Below are 14,310 nucleotides of genomic sequence, written 5' to 3' on the forward strand. Positions count from 1 at the left end.
CATATCCCCATGTTCTTACATATTCCCATATTCTTATGTATCCCCATGCTCTTACATATCCCCATATTCTTACATATCCCCCCATGTTCTTACATATCCCCATGTTCTTACATATCCCCATGTTCTTACATATCCCCATGTTCTTACATATCCCCATGTTCTTACATATTGCCATGTTCATACATATACCCATATTCTTACATATCCCCATATTCTTACATATCCCCATGTTCTTAGATATCCCCATGTTCTTACATATCCCCATGTTCTTACATATCCCCATGCTCTTACATATCCCCATGTTCTTACATATCCCCATGTTCTTACATATCCCCATATTCTTACATATCCCCATGTTCTTACATATCCCCATGTTCTTACATATCCCCATGATCTTACATATCCCCATATTCTTACATATCCCCATGTTCTTACATATCCCCATGTTCTTACATATCCCCATGTTCTTACATATCCCCATGTTCTTACATATCCCCATGTTCTTACATATCCCCATGTTATTACATATCCCCATATTCTTACATATCCCCATGTTCTTACATATCCCCATGTTCTTACATATCCCCATGTTCTTACATATCCCCATGTTCTTACATATCCCCATCGGAATCGCGCCACGTTGCATATGCACTGCAGCAAAGCCACGATAACTTTATGATAGCCCCTTAGAAAAAGATGTGGAGTACGTCAATCTTTTCTACAATAATATTGTCATTTTTCCCAAAGATTATAATTTATACTGTTTTTTGCTGTCTTAAGTCTGCAGGATGTGAAAATGGCTAAACAGGAATGGCCAGAGGACAAATTTAAGGATGTAGAAGCATATTTCACTAGGTGTAAGATAGATGCAGCCTGCTGGAAAAGAGAACCACCTGTACGAATATCAAGAGCTCAGTTGGAAAACCATTCCTAAGCAAAGAAGGGAAAGCAGAAAGGTGGAAGGAGTATACAGAGAGTTTACACAAGGGAGATGTACTTGAGGGCAATATTACGGAAATGGAAGACGACGTAGATGAAGATGAGAAGGGAAATATAATACTGTCTGAAGAATTTGACAAAACACTAAAAGATTTAAGTCAAAACAAGACCCCGGGAACAGGAAACATTCCGTCAGAGCTACTGATAGCCTTGGGAGAGTGAGCCATGACAGAACTTTTCCATCTTGTGAGCAAGATGTATGAAACAGACGAAATACCATCAGAATTCAAGAAGAATACAATAATTCCAATTCCAAAGAAAGCAGGACCTGACAAGTGGGAAAATTACCGAACCATCAGTTTAACAAGTCACGGCTTCAAAATACTAACACGAACCCTTTACAGAAGAGTGGAAAAACAGGTAGAAGTAGACCTCTGGGAAGATCAGTTTGGATTCAGAGAAAAGTAGGAACACGCGAGGCAATACTGACCCTACGACTTCTCATAGAAGATTGGTTAAGGAAAGGCAAACCTGTGTTTACAGTATTTGTAAACTTAGAGAAAGCTTTTGACAATATTGACTGGAATACTCTTTCTCAAATTCTAAAGGTGGCAGGATAAAATACAGGGAACGAAAGACTATTTACAATTACAATTTGTACAGAAAATATATAGCAGTCATAGTAGTCGAGGGGCTCGAAAGGGAAGCAGTGGTTAAAAAGGGAGTGAGACAGGGTTATAGCCTATCCCCGGTGTTATTCAGTCTGTATCTTGAACAAGCAGTAAAGGAAACAAATGAAAAAGTTGAAGAAGGAAAAAAAAAAACTTTGAGGTTTGCCGATGACGTTGTAATTCTCTCAGAGACAGCAAAGGACTTGAAAGAGCAGCTGAGTGGAATGGACAATGTCTTGAAAGGAGGATATAACACGAACGTCAACAAAAGAAAGACAAGGATAATGGAATACAGTCTAACTAAATCAAGTGATGAGGAGGGAATTAGATTAGGAAATGAGACATTTAAAGTAGTAGATGAATTTTGCTATTTGAGAAGCAAAGTAAGTGGTGATGATCGAAGTAGGGGGAAATGAAATGCAGACTGACAGTGGTAAGAAAAGCGTTTCTGAAAAAGAGAAATTTCCTAACATCGAATATAGATTTAAGTGCCAGGAAGTCCTTTCTGAAAGTCTAGACCAGATGATAATAGAAGCATCTGAAATGTGGTTATACAGAAGAATGCTGAAGATTACATGCATAAATCACGTTACTAATGAGGAGGTACTGAATAGAACTAGGGAGAAGAGAAATTTGTAGTACAACCTGACTAGAAGAAGGGATCAGTTGGTAAGGCACATTCTGAGGCATCAAGGGATCACCAATTTAGCACTGGAGGGAAGCGTGGGGAGTAAAAATCGTAGAGGCGGACCAAGAGGTGAATACATTAAGCAGATTCAGAAGAATGTAGGTTGCAGATGAAAGGGCTTGCACAGAGTAGAGTAGCATGGAGAGGTGCATTAAACCAGTCTTAGGGCTGAAGACCATAACAGCAAGTCTGGTTTGATGCAGGCTGTCCTATGAAAGTGTCTTTCACTTAGGAGAACTGCAAATGAAGTGAATGCAATAGTTCCACAAGGATTAATGTTCTATATGAAGTGGTACAAGTTACAAAATGGTTTGAATGACGCTAAGTTCATTAACGGGGAACTGATCAGTCGGATTAGCCCAGTTACAGTAAATTATAAAACATGAAATCAAGATTGGAAATTAAGTTATTTTAAGAGCGAAACTTTATTACTGCGATACTGACGTATTTTCTTAATGAGTAACCGGAACTCAATTTCTCCTGTTAACACATGGGGAATCTTTCACCTGTTGCTATAACTAGGCAGCGATTTAGTTAACAAAAGAAAAACCAGGTTCCTCGAAACTACTGCAGGCACAATTTGTGTTTGTTTGTGTGTGTGTGTGTGTGTGTGTGTGTGTGTGTGTGTGTATCAAAGCTGTCGCGTGCTGTCGGGGCGTTGTAGCGTTTCTCCACTTTCTCTGTTGCCTCAAGTATGGAGGAGATATATCACCTGTCTTGTTTCTGTATGACCACTAGGAAACTGAAGATAGTTATTTACGTGTTTCTTTAACCTCCTAAGAAATTTCATCAATTTTGCTGGCTGATTGTCGTCTAAACGGGTAAGAATGACACAGCTAAAGATAGCAACCAATGAAACCGATTGCAGAGCATGACGTTGTGTGCGGTGAACGTGACAGTGGAGACATATGCTGCTTGAAGCAGCAGCCTTCACTATAATTAAATACTGTATTTCTTGAGATACGTCAACATACACAATCACTTATTTGGTTAGATATTATCAACGCAACCGCAACCATCAACATTTCCCACCTCTCTTTAGACTTTTGAGTTTAACAGACAGGTGCAATGAGATGACGAATCTACCTTATTTTGAAGTTTACCCATGTGAGTGTCGTGCCATTTAACATTGATTCACATGTAACACTGCGATAAACCGAAAGACTTAACTGTTTTAGTGATTTTTTGAATGCATTTTTTCCACGGAGAACTATGATCTCTGTGGTTAAAACATTTGCAAAACCTGACTAACATTTTAACAACGTGAACTGAAATATTAAGAAGTTGAAGGAAGAACCCATTTTCTCTCTTTCTTTTATAGCTAACGGTTGAACATGTGGAAAAGCTATGGCAGCTGGATGATGGTTGTCCATGTTAGCTGAAAATGAGCATCCTAACGGTGCTGCATCAAGTTACAGTTTTTTAACTGCAGCACTTGTGTGTTCGTTATCTTAACACTACGATACAATGAAACTAAGATGCCATGTCTAGAGCATGTTCCTGTTATCAGATGTGTGATACACACAATTAATACATTAAGGGTAAACTAATGCTTAACATCTTATTTGAAAGGTTAAGGATTTCCTCAGGTTGCTCTGTATTTAAGTTTATTAGTCACACAAAGCACGTGAACGATTTCGGAATAACTATGCATCAACTACGTGCTAATGTGGTACGCAGGATACCTATAATTATCGACTATCCATGCATGAACGTATTTAATTGAACCGATATAAATGTGACTGGTTTTCCAGACGCTGATGATGACGGAATACGTATTCCGAAATGGTGAGGTACGACGAATCAACATCAACAAAATGTAGCTAGAGGAAGTTAATATTTACTATAAATACAATGATCTGCTCCTGTGTGCCTTCCAGCTGCCACTGTTCAGAAATATTATAAACGTTAACCTATTTCATACATTGCTTGGGAGAGGTATACTAATTAACTTGCTGGAAAGATTTCACTGTTGAAGGCATGAACTCTCCTCGCTCCACACCCTCCTCCTCCACCCAGACAATGACGTACGATTAATTTGAGATTGTGTGCCATACGCCTCATGTGTGAACCCTAAACGAAGCGCGTCTGCTAGTGCATTATAAACCGTTCTTGTAACAACGGAGACTGCTGGCATAATTAACAAGCAATAATTTAATGTTTATACGAGCGTAACTGATGACTTGTTGAAAATGTGTCAAGAAGAAGAATACGAAGTTTACATAACACTGAATCCTATGGGTATTATTAATTAAATACATTTTGTATTAACTGAGATCATGATAAGGCACCAGTGGCAAGCAAACGCTGATTTGTGTTGACTACGCCAGAAGACGTTTTTGTTAACACCTCTTAACTCATGCAATGCTTTACCAAAGGGAAAACTGAACGGTGATTATTCGAAATGAAAGTGCAACTGTAAAATAATTTTTACGTGTTTCTCATTTTACTTGCTTGCGTGGTTTCACGGTTTTTTTCTGTAGATCATTAATGCTGTTTCTCTAGTTAAAGCTGTTTACCAAACGCCACACCATAAACAAACAACATTCTCACTACTTTACTGCAGTATCATTCTGTTGTAAACAGATACAAGACGCACAGGGGAGAAGTTGTACCTAACACTGTGTACAATGTAGCACAATCACCAGTCTGTGGTTCTATCACGCGATTCAAGCACACTAAGTGATTTCCGATTATCTTTTGTGTACTGTCTAAAATGTTTAGAACTTAACCAGCTACTTCCCGAAAACGAAAGGTTTGTTGTACTAGTGGGTTCTGAACTGGCTATTCGCAGCAGACGGCAATGTTGGCCGGCGATTTCAAGCCCCTGTGGTCAAGGTACTTGAATACAGCAGTTACAACGCAAATATGAGCGGCAGTATGAATGAGCAACATGAGAGAATCGTTATCTTCAGCCACACAGCAATTCTGCAAGCCAAAGGTCTGATGATAAAGTATCTAAAAGTTTTTAAGTCTTCTACTCGTGGTAAGCCAAACAATAGATAGTTGAAGAACAACATTTGCCCTTAAGCTATGCTTCCAGTTATGCAGTAACAAGCTGTTGTATAACGCATTCCATTCAATCCCTGTCATCAGAAAATAATAAGAAGGCAGTGATGCTATGCGTGACTGTAAGTCTGTCTTACATGCTGGATGTTAATACGTCTCCTCACACAGGCGACAAACATGCGACGCAGTATGTATAGACAAAGACAAATACTAATTGAATTTATATCATCGCTCGTTCATTTAGAAGCAGCATGCGTCGTATTAGGTGAAGAATGTTGTTCTTATTTAAGGGTATTTGCAAATTAGCTAAAGCCTATTTATGAAAAAGTTTGGAACACAGAAGCGAAGCGTGGAAGGAAACGTTCATTATCCATGTCAGGGCAGCTTATTATACTGTCTGTCACGACGACTATGATTCCAAATTTACTTACTTATTTCTCATAAGTATGAGATATGCACAAGTTTATTAATTGATCGCAAGTAGAAGCATAATCTTTGAATAATAGAACTCAATGTTTTGGTCACATATTAGTTAATTAAAATTTTTAGCGTACACAGGGTCGAGCGACCTCATTTCGCGTAGGATATACTTCGCTAGGACTCGTGGCCATTCCCGCAGTATCAGATCCGCCGTCGTCTAACGTACCATAGCTGTTTTCTGCCGAATACTTGACAAGGTGAAATTGGGTGCCACAAATTCTTTCGTTTATAGTAAAATGTCACTGCCACTTCGAGACTACCACTGGTGGGAACTCGAGGGGAAAGGCTATAAATTACTTGTATACAAATAGCTCTTCTGTTTATAGCTTATAAAGCTGCATTTGTTAAAAAAAAAACAGACATCAAAATATATCCGAAGATGACGATGGACACATGGATACGCACAGTAAACTAGAATTTCGTGAGCTGAAGCAACTCAATAGTAAGGTAACAGTGAATAAACCTCTCGTTAACCCAGTATCACGAACAAAACCGTAATTTGTAATTTCGTGTAATGTGTTTGTACGTCCTTTTGAGACCGCTGACTTTTTATCGAACTAGATTACAAAAGTTAGTGTATTTGTCACAGCAATCTTCAGATCTACAAATGAGAAAATGTAAACAAAAACATAATAGGTTTATGAAACTAAAACAGGAATGGGTGTTAAATGTGAGAACAAAGAGAACAAATTATCTAAAAATAATTTAGCTGCAACACGTAGGAGCGTAGTCTGTACATAAAAGAGCAAGGGTAGGGAATGAATATTTACAGATTACTTGAAGTTTACAGCGATCGGCGCTAGTAAAATAACATTTACAGACAATTTATTGTATCTGTACCTAAAAAATAGTATGTGTTAGGAGCAGATGGAAAACTTCTTATATCTTTCTAAAAGCTAAAGATACTTTTGATATATACTGACAATGTGTATTTGAGCCTTAGAGGGCTCGCAATAGATTTCGCGTGCCTGGATTTCGAGGAAGATCACCGGCGCCATTAGGCTTATTGTCAAAAGTACGGTCATGTGGGGTATCAAGTCAAATTTGTGACTGAAATGGCGACTTTTTGGAGGGAGGACACAGTATGTTATCTTGGATGGAGAGTCATCTTCAGATGTAGAAGTAGCTTCGGGTGTGCCCCAGGGAAGTGTGTTAGGACCCTTTCTGTTCAAATTGTATATTAGTGACTTTACAGACAATATTAATAGTAAAATCAGGCTTTTTGCAGATGACGCAGTTGTCTATAATGAAGTACTGTCTGAAAGAAGCTGCATAAATATTCAGACAGATCTTGGTAAGATTTCAACGTGATGCAGAGATTGGAAACTTGCTCTAAATGTTCAGAAATGTAAAATTTTGCACTTCTTCACAAAACGAAGAAACTTGATAGCCTATGAGTCACTGTTGGAATTGGCTAACTCATACAAATGCGCTGAGTGTAACACACTGTAGGGGTGTGAAATGGAATGATCACACAGGTTCAGTCGTGGGTACAGCAGGTGGTAAACCTCGGTTTATTGGTAGAATACTGGAAAAGTGCAATCAGTCTACAAAAGAGATTGCTTACAAATAATTCGTGCGATCGGTTCTAGAATATTTCTCAAGCGTGTGGAATCTGTTCAAGTACGACTAGCAGGAGATAGTGAACGTATACAGAGAAGGGTAGGAAGAATGGTGACAGGTTTGTTTAATCCTTGGAGAATGTCACAGAGATACTGAAGGAGATGAACTGACAGACTCTTTAAGACAGACGTAAACTATCCCGAAAAAGTCTGTTAACAAAGTTTCAAGGATCGTCTTTAAATGATTACTCTACAACCCACTACGCATTGCTCATATAGGGGTTGTGAGGATAAGGTTAGAATAATTACTGCACACACAGAGGCATTCAAACAATCATTCTTCCCGCGTTCCATACGTGAATGGAACAGGAAGATACCATAATTGGTACTATCGGACGTACCCTCTGCCATGCAATGGACGATAGTTTGCAGGTGTAGATGTTGGCAGCGCGAATCGGCTGTAGCTTTTCGCTGATTATCTCTGGCAGAGCGAGTCCTAAAGTACGCCTTGAGCATTGTTGGTGGAGAGCAAGGGCCAGGCAGCGAGTGACAGTGGACAAGACGGCATTACGGGCCAAGTTCCGGACACAGTGGTTCAGTCGGTCGTTAGCTCTGTTTGTGTTCAGACCTGGTGTAACTGGTGGGTCGGAATTACGACACCGAGCTGAGTACGGCATCGCCCTGTTCGCGGCCGCGTATTTGTCCGGGTTCGATATTCCATGCTGTGTGGAACTGGGTGCGGGGAGCCGCACTGGATAGTTCCAGGATTACCAAATGTCTGCCACATCGTGCGTTCATGGTCAGTATTTCTAGTACTAAGCTACGCCTACTTCTATTGCCTCCACTTGGCGGCTGAAATATTTGAGTGCAATAATCTAAATGACGGCTCTGTTTCAAATTATCAATATTTCTGATCACTCGAATTTGGGTGTATATATAACTGTACGTGTATTTTACTGGTTTTAAGCATTTTGTATTTAATCTTTTACTTTATATTTGTTGCTTTAACGAAACTTTCCTGTATTTAATATATGTATTACAACTGTTGTAGATTTACATGGCTAAACACCACGGAAGGGCGCAATGCTTTTAAGATCTCAAGGTACCGCCTCGCAGGGTACGTTTGTCATTTTCCTTGCATAACTATTTGTTTCACGCGAGGTTCATAGCCGTTTGGCTAAACTACTTTCAGAACTTATTCTGAGCATTTATTAAGTTTTCCTGTATCAAATATTATTCTGCTAAATGCTCGAAGAGACATTACCTTCGCCACTACTACCCTTTTTAATTTTGTAAAAATTTGTTTAAGGATAAATTTTTTAAATTTTGTGGCGGATTAAGAGCCCTTATGCTGACCATTTCTCGATATGGTGGCCATTAATATTTGCCTAAGTTGTTTGTTTGGCCTATGTTTCATCTAAGTGGTGTATAACAGTCCTACGTAGTCTTCTGAGCCCCGTGGCAGGGTTTTCAGCGCCTGGTCGCCGCGTGGGCTTTTTGCCGTACGCACCGCTTTGGTGTTTATTGGCTTCTTTTGAAGCATGTCCGTGATCGTCTTGGCCCTCTTGTTCAAGCTACCTGCTAAAATATTTTAAGTTGAGTAGTGGCTATATTACTTTACGTTCTGATTTATGGGACCTTATTTAAAGTTTTACATTTCCTTTCGAACATGCTTGTGCTACACATTTTGTGAATACCAGGTAGTTAAGTTTTTCTTAACCAATGCACTGTCTTTTATTATAATGTTAAGTGAATTTTTGCAAATTGCTTAACCACAATTACTGTTTGAGCCTAACTTGACATTGTACTTGCCTCACGTGTCGATAAGCTCAACCCATTTGCTGTTTTGGTACTTGATGAAATTTTCAGTAGCTTTTATGTTGATTTTTAGCAGTGTATTTGCTCTTCTGTGTGACAGGGACCTCTTTGATTTTAAAAAAAATTGTCAATTAGTTTCCTTCACCTTTTCTTAAATTATAAGATTGTTGCTTTTGCATTTTGAGCAATTTGTCTTTTATAAGGAAAGTTTTTAAAAATATTTTTAATGTTTTATATTTATTCTGACACTGACTTTTGTGTCTTGTTAAAGTAAAATCATTCGTTAAAACAGATTATTCGTGTAAGCAACTAATTAGCTTTACCATGTCACTCGTTTATGGTTATTGTATGAATTTATTCACGCTATAATGTGGTGGTTAAATAAATGGAAACAATCAAATGACCAATGAAGCTCCTGTTGTGGGTTGGTCCTTCCATGTTTTCCTCGTCTTACCCCATCCTGTGTTTAGGGATTTCACATATAATAATGTGTAACAGCTGCGATGCGATGTACCGCCTTTCACGTTATGCCTATGTGATCCAGCTGTATGGCTACAGCCTTCAAGCACATTTTAAATTGTTTTTGTATTTTTAACTTTTATTTTACGTGAATGTACTAGTTCTTTTATCATGCTTGAAAGAAGCTGATATAAAGGTTTTATATACATTAAACTTTAAATTATATTTCTAAATTAAATTTCGTTTAAATATGCAGATTATTCCACACTTTAGAGATGTATGAAAAGTACGCGACTCTACTGCTTCTAATATATACAATTTTTATGTACAGATATTTTCAATTGTCTGTAACTGGTACTTTTCTAGCGCCATTAGGGCCGATCATTGTAAACTTTATTTACTCTGCAACTATACATTCCCTCCTCTTATTCTTTTACAAACTGACTGCGCGCCTAGGTGTTGCTGATAAATAAATATTTAATCATTTCTCGGCAACTGTTCATTTTATTCTCACATTTAATGTCCAGTTTTAGTTTAGTAAATCTATTGATATGTCTTTGTTTACATTTTCTGATTTTTTGGCTGCAAAGCCAAAAGAATTAAGCAATTTATGTAAAATACTATGTGAGATGACCACTGAGTATTACAATCTACTCTGTAATTCCGTTAATGATACTTTTAGTTGTGAGTGATTTGCGCCTCGGGTCGAAAGCTAACAGTGAAATTTTGTTTTGTTGGTAAGCACAAGTATAATGACGCGTATAAACTGTTTTTGCAGGCATCTGTAATATAACTGAAGAAATGGAGAAATTACTCGAAGAGCTTTGCCCGCCGTTACTCATATTTACATAAGCAACATTCGTAACTAGCGTTACTATATGGTGCGATCCGCGGCTGTGACAAATGCACTGACATTTAGCGTGGGCTTGTTTCTTGTGGTGGCAGTTTTTTTCAGCAACTGTATGTAACTGCTTCAGATTAGCAAGGAGGACGTGTCATTATGACTTTACACTGACTATGATTTATCGAATTATTCCAAAGCACAATGAAGGAAGGAAAAGAAAGGACGTTATGGAGGTTAGGATATTACGCCTTGTCGATGACGAGATCATTAGAGACCGAGTACAGCTTCGTATTGGGGCAAGGCTGGGGATGTAAGGTCATGTGCTTTTTAAGGGAACCATCCCTGCATTTACCTTAAGCGATCTAGAGAAACCAAAGAAAACCGAACGTCGATGGCCGGACGTGAGTTCAAAGCACCGCCCTCCAGTACGCAAATCCTTTGCGCTAGCCATTGCTCATCCTACTTGCTTTCCCTAGCGCAGGGCCATGCAATACAAAATCTCGCTACTTGAGTTCCATTGAGCGGAAGTACAGTCTATAGATATTTAACGAAGATTTGCCGGAGTTCCTTGCAACCTCTATTCATGTAATAACAAACCAGTTTAGTCTATAACCGCTTAATTTAAACACATCATGGCTAACGCACACAGTAAAAACTGAATCTACTGACACTTTCAGAGCATATCCAGGGATGTTCATTTTGTAGTTCACTAAAAGAAACCCATCCTCTCCAGTAGATTCTTGCCGTATAATTCGAATTCGCGACGGAATGCATAGAGATCTCTTGTGTGCGAGTACGAGCAACCGGGAAGGAAATTTTCGTGTATATTAGTGAATTGCTCATGGTGAAATTAGGCGTAAAATGTTGATAATACGAAATCTAAGACGAAAGCTTCCTATTTTTAGTCTGACACAGTCAGATATGTACATGTGAAAGATTACCTCTTAATCCCCAGTCAAAAAGTCAGTAAATATTACAGTACCGTCCGCTAAAAGCCCCGAAAAGTGTAGCTGTAAATAAGAGAAACCAAGTTCTAAGTCCCCGCGATACTGAGATTTTTCCAGCTGATAAAATCAAAAATTTGACTAATGAAGACGCTAGAATATTCATTGGATTCTTAATGGTTACATTAAGAATGGCTTTATCGTGAAGTAGTTAACGACTCACGTGATCAAAAGTAGCCCCAGTTGTATTATCCAGGTAAGTACCCAATATCTTAGTAACATATGACCCTTTTTAAACGTATGGGGATCGCCAGCACCTCAGACTAATATTTTACACGCTCGTTGCACGTAGGTACGCATAGGATTACTGAACAGTTAACAGTCACGAAGACGTATTATTTTTTTCTCCTGCGCAAGTTGTGTCCACGTTTCAACATCAGGCTGTCTCTCAAGAATGCCCTGCCGGCCGTATTTAGGCAAGAAGAGAGCACATGGAAGTCCCACAACAAAGATATTGGTGTTTTCCATATGAAATCTAGAAGAAAATGTTTAAAAAATTACGTGGCTAAAATAGTTGAAGTTATTTCGGTAACTATTCAACTTCGACGTTCATCAACTGGCCAGTAATATTAAAAAGAAAATGTTCGCTGCTCCTTAATTCCATATCCAGCCACCTCTTGTTTGGGCGACGAGTCAGTGCTCAACAGTATGCAGCCACGAGCTGCCTTTGTGCAAAAAATTAGAAACAACGAAACAAACGCTAAAAATCTCTCTCTCCAAAAAATTAGAGCTAACGAGACAAACATTAAAATAAAATCTCTCTCTGTTCAAACGTGTGTGAATTCCTAAGGGACCAAACTACTTAGGTCATCGGTCCCTAGACGTACACACTACTTAAACTAACTTATGCAAAGAACAATGCACACACCCATGCCCGAGGGAGGACTCGAACCTCCAGCGGGAGGGGTCGCGTATTCCGTGACAAGACCCCTCAAACCACGCGGCCCTTTCTCTCTCTCTCTCTCTCTCTCTCTCTCTCTCTCTCTCTCCTACACAGACACACAAACACACACACACACACACACACACACACACACACACACACACACACACTCGGAAAATCTGCGTCTTCAGCCCACCTTATGACAAATGATTAATTCGAAAAAATCTGTTCGCAAAATTGGACCTAAATGCTATTGCCACTCTATGTTCCTTCCACTATTTTAGTGTTGGTTGCAGGAGGAATCATTCTTCCTGCGCACGACACGTAATACATTGTAAAATGAAAAATATCCTCTTGCACACACTCTACCGATTTGCGACGTAGTCGCATCCCTACAGACACACGGTGAACCCGAACTCCGACATAGTTCCGTAGGCTGATCAGCGACAATTTCAGTATTTTCGCGTAAGGGATCCGTCATCTGCAATGGCTTGTTACAGAGAAATCATGTAATTATGATTTATTCGGTTTGTTACCCGATCACCTTCACCAATACCGGTGTGTATGACAGTTCAAAATGGTTCAAATGGCTCTGAGCACTATGCAACTTAACTTCTGAGGTCATCAGTCGCCTAGAAATTAGAACTAATTAATCCTAACTAACCTAAGGACATCACACACATCCATGCCCGAGGCAGGATTCGAACCTGCGACCGTAGCGGCCGCTCGGCTCCAGACTGGAGCGCCTAGAACCGCACGGACACTCCGGCCGGCGTATGACAGTTAACGTGCTACTAAGGCACCCGGAAAAATGAAGCCGAGAAAGAACCGAGCGGTATTGAATGCGATTGCAAGTTTGAGGGCGATAGCAAAGTAGGCATTACTTTTGTCGTGAGGAATAAGTTTGTTTCCAGAACAACACACAGTGCTTACCGTCGTCAGAGGCACTGTTCTGTGCGTAAGGATACGAATAAAACTGGGCATAAGAATTCAAACGAAATGCAATTAGTCTAAAAGTTCGCCGGTGACCAAACGTCCTTACGTCACAACACTCGGAAAATGTCCCTAACAACCTTCGAAAATTTTCACATTTCGGGTTCAGTCCGTACGCGATTCCCAACTGCTGAGATGCGCAGGACCATAAGTAGTTCGTGGTGCTGTTTCCGCACCTCCAAGCACATAGCGGCACATGGCTTGGGCCGCTAGCAATAAAAAGCTGTGTAAACAAGTCAGCGGGCGAGCGAAGGAGCGGAGGTAGGTGGCGAGTTCAAGCGAATGCTACACGCCGGCGGTTGCGGCCCGCGAGGCTGCCGAAGAACCACTGCTTAACGTACGTTTGTGAGCTGTCAAACTTACCACCGTTCGTCATACAGTACCTGAACATATTCGCATTGCAACGTCTCCATGTTTTTCCATCGAAGCTGAGTCATTTAGCACCTCAATGAGATACAGCTGAAAGGAACACGGACTAAGGAAATAACTGCAAATAAAAAGAGGAACTACGACGATACCAAGGAATGGCATTTTTCTCACCAGGCTGCTATGACGAATTAAGGCTTTACTTAGAACTATTGTTTAGTTGCAAATGTGAGCTTATTCCTCAGCAGCATGAAACAAATCCCACGTATGTATAGTTACGCTTAACATAGTCTTCATTGTACACGCGATCTGGTTGTGTACCCGCAAACCACACATTCACAGCTATTCGCAGATTTATCACATGTGTAACCTGTGACTGGCATGTGATTTGTTTTGTAGTACGCGCGAGAATGATGTGGGCACATCCATTTACAGTCGACAATGGACACACGCTTGAAAGTACCTCGTCGTTATTCATAAGGTACTAACTTAAAATAAGTCTCATGGAAACGAAGGCGTTCTTTAAAAGTATGGAGGCTGTTCCGCCCAACCAGAAGGAATCAAAAGGACGTTTCTAAACGAAGACAAGTATCA

General features: G+C 39.7%; 1 protein-coding gene across 2 annotated transcripts in view; it reads right to left on the reverse strand.

Moving 5' to 3' along the window:
- The window catches only part of LOC124805311 (epidermal retinol dehydrogenase 2-like), a 373,514-nt gene that overhangs the window by 118,783 nt on the left and 240,421 nt on the right, over positions 1-14,310 (reverse strand). The gene's annotated exons all lie outside the window — the stretch shown is intronic.

Source organism: Schistocerca piceifrons, chromosome 1, assembly GCF_021461385.2.
Source record: "Schistocerca piceifrons isolate TAMUIC-IGC-003096 chromosome 1, iqSchPice1.1, whole genome shotgun sequence".
Lineage (NCBI taxonomy): Eukaryota > Metazoa > Arthropoda > Insecta > Orthoptera > Acrididae > Schistocerca > Schistocerca piceifrons.